The 5,500-nt window shown below is 43.7% G+C and overlaps 1 long non-coding RNA gene across 1 annotated transcript; it reads right to left on the bottom strand.

Moving 5' to 3' along the window:
• Positions 1-1,041: 1,041 nt before the first annotated feature.
• On the bottom strand, positions 1,042-5,031 carry LOC115031773. Its single transcript, XR_003837437.1, has 3 exons — positions 4,959-5,031; positions 2,627-2,716; positions 1,042-1,119 (listed from the first exon to the last, which is right to left on the bottom strand). It is a non-coding gene; the product is annotated as an uncharacterized LOC115031773 (long non-coding RNA).
• Positions 5,032-5,500: the final 469 nt, after the last annotated feature.

A 5,500-nucleotide genomic window follows, 5' to 3' on the forward strand; every position in this document is an offset into this window, starting at 1 on the left:
AAAAAAAAAAAAAATTCAGCTAATGCTCCAGCTAGCTCTCTGACCTTCCTCAGAAAATTCCTCTTAGGAATTAGTGAGGCCCCCACTCTCTGCTCCGGCGCGATGCTTCCTCCCCATCCCAGTAACCAAGAAAGCACTCACCAACAGGCCCACGGGCCAGTGTTCAAGCTGGAAGATGTTAGAGTAAAAATTCTAGAGTTGAAAGATGACCCGGAGGTAGGCCATCATGCAAACCCCTCCAATTTTACAGGTGGGGAAACTGGGGCACATGAACAATCGAGAGGTCCAAAGAGAAAAAACCTGCAGGACAGCAAGTGCTCTGAAACCCTTCAGTGTCCTTGCCATAAATGTAAGCATCCTGATGCTATCAGAAGCAAAGGGCTTAACCAAGTGAAATCAGCTGCAGAAATCCACTCCTGGTTCTGTTATGTTTTTTTTTAATAGTTTATAAAGATGCTGCTGGTCCCCACCCTGTTCTGGGAGGCATCATAACTTCAACACGGTCCAGCCCAGTTCCAACTGCCCTTGTGTGCCTCTTCCCCCATCTGCCTTAGCCTAGGTATCGTCAACCTCTTGGGCTGGGATATTAAGCCCCTGGTTTCCAATAAGCCTGCGATCACAGATCAGCAGACAGTGACGTATTCATACACTGGCCCCCTCCCCTCGGGAGACTTTAGAGGTCTGCTTTCTACTCTGGTTCAGTTTCCCCACAGGATTAAGCTCCAGTTGTGCACGGAAAGTATCTGGCCCCATAAACAGCCTTTCTAGCTCCTTCCCATTCCCATCTTACTCTCTCCACTTACCCTCCTGAAGGTATTTCCTATGCCTCCCATACAGACACTCGTACTTAGGTTCGTGCCTCAGGGCCTGTGTCTAGAGAACCCAAAGAATGACTCTTTTATGAAATGTGAATTCCTTCTAACCTTGGGAACAAAGTGTACTCTCAGGTAGACTGAGGTGTGTTACTGCAACAGAAAGGAACTTAACAACTTAAAAACAAAACAAAACAAAACAAACAAACAAAACGTTCTCACAGTCTGGGTGACTTCTCAGTCTCCAGAAGGCCGTTCTGGGGTTCCTGCCCCTTGCATCACGTGGCTCTAATGTCTTGAACCTGGTCTACGAGGATGGTGGAGGAAAGTGAAAGCAAATGGAAATTTCTGAGACTTGCTTAGAGGCAAGGCTTTAAGCAATACAAACATTGTATATTACGTCCTTCAGCCTTGTACTGGACACAGTTCAGTCATGTGATCTGATTGAAATCAGGAGACTAGGCTTTATAACACTTGGTGCGTCTGGGGGAAGTAAGGAGCTTACTGCAAACACACTCTCGTCTTTATGACCGGCTTTCGGCGCATCCAACTGGAACTTAGGATTGTGGACTCTGATTGGCAGGGCATCACCCCACTCAAGGAGAAGTGTTGCTCAGCAACAGTAACCTTCCCCAGCCTTTTCTCCATCTCCTGAAGCTTCATCTCTTGCCCATTCTACTTACGAGCCTTGGATAGCTTTCAGCCGTTCACTTGACGGATGGTATTTGAATACCTTCTATGTGCCAAACCGAATGCAGGTCATTAGAGAAATGGCAGTTGCTAAAGTGAGCCATGGTTTGGGCTATAGAAATAAATGCAGTGGGAGCTAGGATCTATGTGTCCAGCTCTCTTGGGAGCTCTGGGCCTTCCTCCAGCCCTGCTAACTCTGGACTAGCCCTAAGCTTCACTCTCAGGGTTCTACCAGGGCTCTCCATTTCCTTTGAGATAAGCATCTCTCAAAAACGTCTACAAACCTAGATGCTATCCGAAGATTGCACCATTATTCTGACTCACTCTGACTCACACTGGTCAGCACACTATGGCCCACAAACCAAATACGGCTCTTCTGCGCCTATTTTTTTTCTTAGCCTGTGAGCCATGAATATAAATTTTTTTCCATTTCCAAATGGATGGAAAACACAATCCAAAGAGAAATATTATTTCAGGACATGTGAAATTCTATGCAATTCAAATTTGCCTGTCCATGGTAAAACTTTGAGTCAAGCCATTAAAATACAACTATGCCCATCCATTTACATATTATCTGTGGCTGCTTTCACATGCATCGGAAGAGTTGAATATTTCCTGGCAGGGACCATATGGCTCAACTGATTATGATCAGGACCTTTACAGAAAGAGTCTGACGACCTCTGTTGTAACTAAAGATTAGTATTTTCTTTGACTATGAATGAAGGCAACAAGCCACTGGACCTGTGACATTTTTACCAACAGAATGTTCAAACATCTTCAGGTATTATGTGTCTTAAGATGTCACTTTAAACCATTTTTTAAAATTAGAACAATTGTTGCAGCATTGATTTCTTCTCATTTTTATAAAGGGTCTCATGCAGTCCAGTATAGGTTTTCTGCACAGCCAGGGATGACTTTATATACACATTAGGTGTGCATTCTATCAGCCGAGCTATAATACCACACCTACTATTTTATCTAGCCACTTTAAAATGTTAAAAAATAAATAAGTAAATAAATAAATACAGGCTGAGATCACGAGATCATCTTAGTGATGGAGTGTTTGCTTAGCATCCTAAATCCAGTCCATAGCATGCAAAGATAAATAAGTTACCTAAACATACCTGATTATAGCATAGAGTTGAGGGGCTGTTAAACATTTCTGTAACCATTTCCAATCTGATTGCAATCTTACATTTTTTGGTTCTGAGCATCTGAAAAGAATAAAATATTTCTCTCCTTAGACTCGTTTACACATGTCTCAGAACTTGGGGCCAAAGCTCAGGAGGACCACTTCAGTCCAGAAGGTTAAGCTAGCCTGAGCAACATCATGAGGTTCTGTCTTGTTAAATAGTTCCTCTGCGAGAGGAAGAGAACTCATCTGTCAGTGACCTGATTCCCACCCAGCCATGGCCAGCGCCACACACCAGGCTCAGGCCATCTACTTGTATCCCGGCTAATCGCTGGGAGCCCAAAGTGTTTCCAGAAGCACAGCTTGTGTGAGCTCTCTGATCCCATGCTGTTACTTGACATTTGGAATTATCAGCCTAACTCACTTCTTCCCTCCAACCGCATTGTGGTTCCCATCATTGCCTGTGATTCCCATCATTGCCAGGATTACATCCCATAGTACTCCTACCATGCCATTTGACCTTAGTATCTTTAACCTTCCAGCCACCTTTATCCAGAAAGACTCTGAAGACCTTTAAGACTAGAGTCCATGGACTCTAACAGAGACCCTGGAAGTTCACTTTCAGGATAGAATTAAAGAGGAGTAGCAAAAGGCCCAGAGACTGATGTCCCAAATGGATTCCACCTTCAGGAACATTTCCAAGACAAACAGCATCTTTATTCAGCGAATCAGTGTTCCCTGGACAGCTGACACTCACAGGGAGTTTGTTTGTTTGTTCTTCCTAGGGCAGGCCAGGCTTTCACTGGCCCAAGCTTCACCATACACAATAGGTATTGGATATAAAAACCTCCACTTGAGAATGATAGAAGGGTCAAGGGAGTACTTTCAAATGGTCAAGACTACATCAAGCTATATACATAGGGAACTTTCAAAATAAATATGGGCCATATCAATGATTACACACAATGCTCAAACTGGTAATGAAGGTAAATCCTAAATATTCATTTTTTTGTTTTCTTGTGTATGTGTATTTATATGCATGTGTATTGATTTGCATATGTGCATGTGTATGAATATATGTGTATGTGTATATGTGTGTATATATGTTGGTGTGTATTGATGTCTATGTATATGTTGATATGTACATGTGTGTGTGTTTGCATGTGTGCATGTATGTGCATGTGTGTTGATGAGTGAGCATGCCTGTACCATGGTGTGCATGTGGAGGTCACAGGCCATCTCAGTTGTTGGTCCTTCTCTTCTATCTTGTTTGAGTTGGGGCCTCTTGTTTTCTGCTGCTACACATGCCAAGCTAGCTGGCCCAGGAGCTTTCAGGGATTCTTCTGTATCTCCCTCCTACCTCACCACAGGGGTTATCTAATAGCAGAGATTGGCAACCTGAGGAAGTAGGCTGTTGTTGACAGAGAGCCTCCTCCATCCTCCACCCCCAATTCTATAATAACAATGTCTTCGTAGATCTCAGTGTCTTTCTAGAAAGGAGAAACTCCTAGAAAGGTCTTAAATAGAAATTAAACTTGGTGAACATTAAGGACTCCAACATCCATGACCAGGTGTGGTGGCACCTTTAATGCCAGAACTTGGGCGATAGAGGGATGTAAACCTCTATGAATTTCAGGCCAGCTTAGTCTACATATAAAGTTCCAAGCCAGCCAGAGCCACATAGGGAGACCATGTCTGAGAAATAAATAAATAAATAAATAAATAAATAAATAAATAAATAAATAAAAATTTTAAAATTCCAGCATTCCAAAGGATGGTGACACAGCTCAGTTTGTGCCTGCCTCACACTCACCCAGAAGTTGACAAAGAATCTTCTGCTCCACCTTAGGTGAATCATTTTTGAGAATGCTACCCATGATTGTCAAGAACATTCTCAGTCTTGGAAGGGTAAGGACAGGGGGCTCTAGACTCAGGGATAGTCAAACACCCATGAGATTCCCTAGGAAACCCTAAAGAAAACCTGAGATGAGCTGCTCCGCTGCTCCCATGGCCTTAGGTTCGGCCCCACAGGCTTTGCCATTTGTCTCACTAAAAGACTTCAAGCAAATCTTCATTTCTTCATGATCAGATTTTCATCTTCTTTTGCTTTGTCTTCTGAGACAGGTCGACTGCTCTATGTAACCCTGGCTGTCCTGGAACTCAATATATAGATCAGGCTGGGCCTTGAACTCGCAGAGACGTCTTCACCTCTGCCTCCCAATGGGTGGGCTTACAGGCCCGCCCCACCACACCCAGCTCAACTTTAATCTCTTTGAAACTGGCCATCTAAACAGATGCTCAAGTCTGTTTGTTTGTACTCTGACCTGAGTGATGCTGCTCCTGTTTTGTTGCTTTTATGGACACCTTTTTCACTTCTCACTTCACCCCACCAATTCTGTAAAAGAGAAAAGAGAACAAGAAAGTTAAGGTGGCTTCCCATTCTGCAGAGTCTCTAACAGAATCTCAGGAAGAAGAGATGTTGCAAGGTCACTGGGTGAGTAGGCAGGTGGTCCAGTTCCATGGCTTGTTGCCTGGGGCACCTTGCATGGACTCCTTAAATTCTGACGATGTTCAGCCTCCCGGTATTTCTCGCATCACCTGCCTGAGTTCTGGCCTCATCCGTTCTTGTGAGAGCAGTTTTAGTGTCTCGTGGATAACACAAAGTCACAACCACAAAGTGGGATATTGCTACAATAAGACACTGATGTGACTTTAAAGATGGACTAATTGGATGGTAGATAATGAGCCTGAAAGTGGGTAATAATACCGTGCACTAAAGGGGATAATAGTATTGATCTGCCTGCCCAGGCCTGTTGGGAAGATTAGCTCACTGGCAACTGTAGAGATCTTCACCACCACGGAAGAA

The sequence above is a fragment of the Mus caroli genome, chromosome 8 (genome assembly GCF_900094665.2).
Source record: "Mus caroli chromosome 8, CAROLI_EIJ_v1.1, whole genome shotgun sequence".
In the NCBI taxonomy this organism is placed as follows: Eukaryota; Metazoa; Chordata; class Mammalia; order Rodentia; family Muridae; genus Mus; species Mus caroli.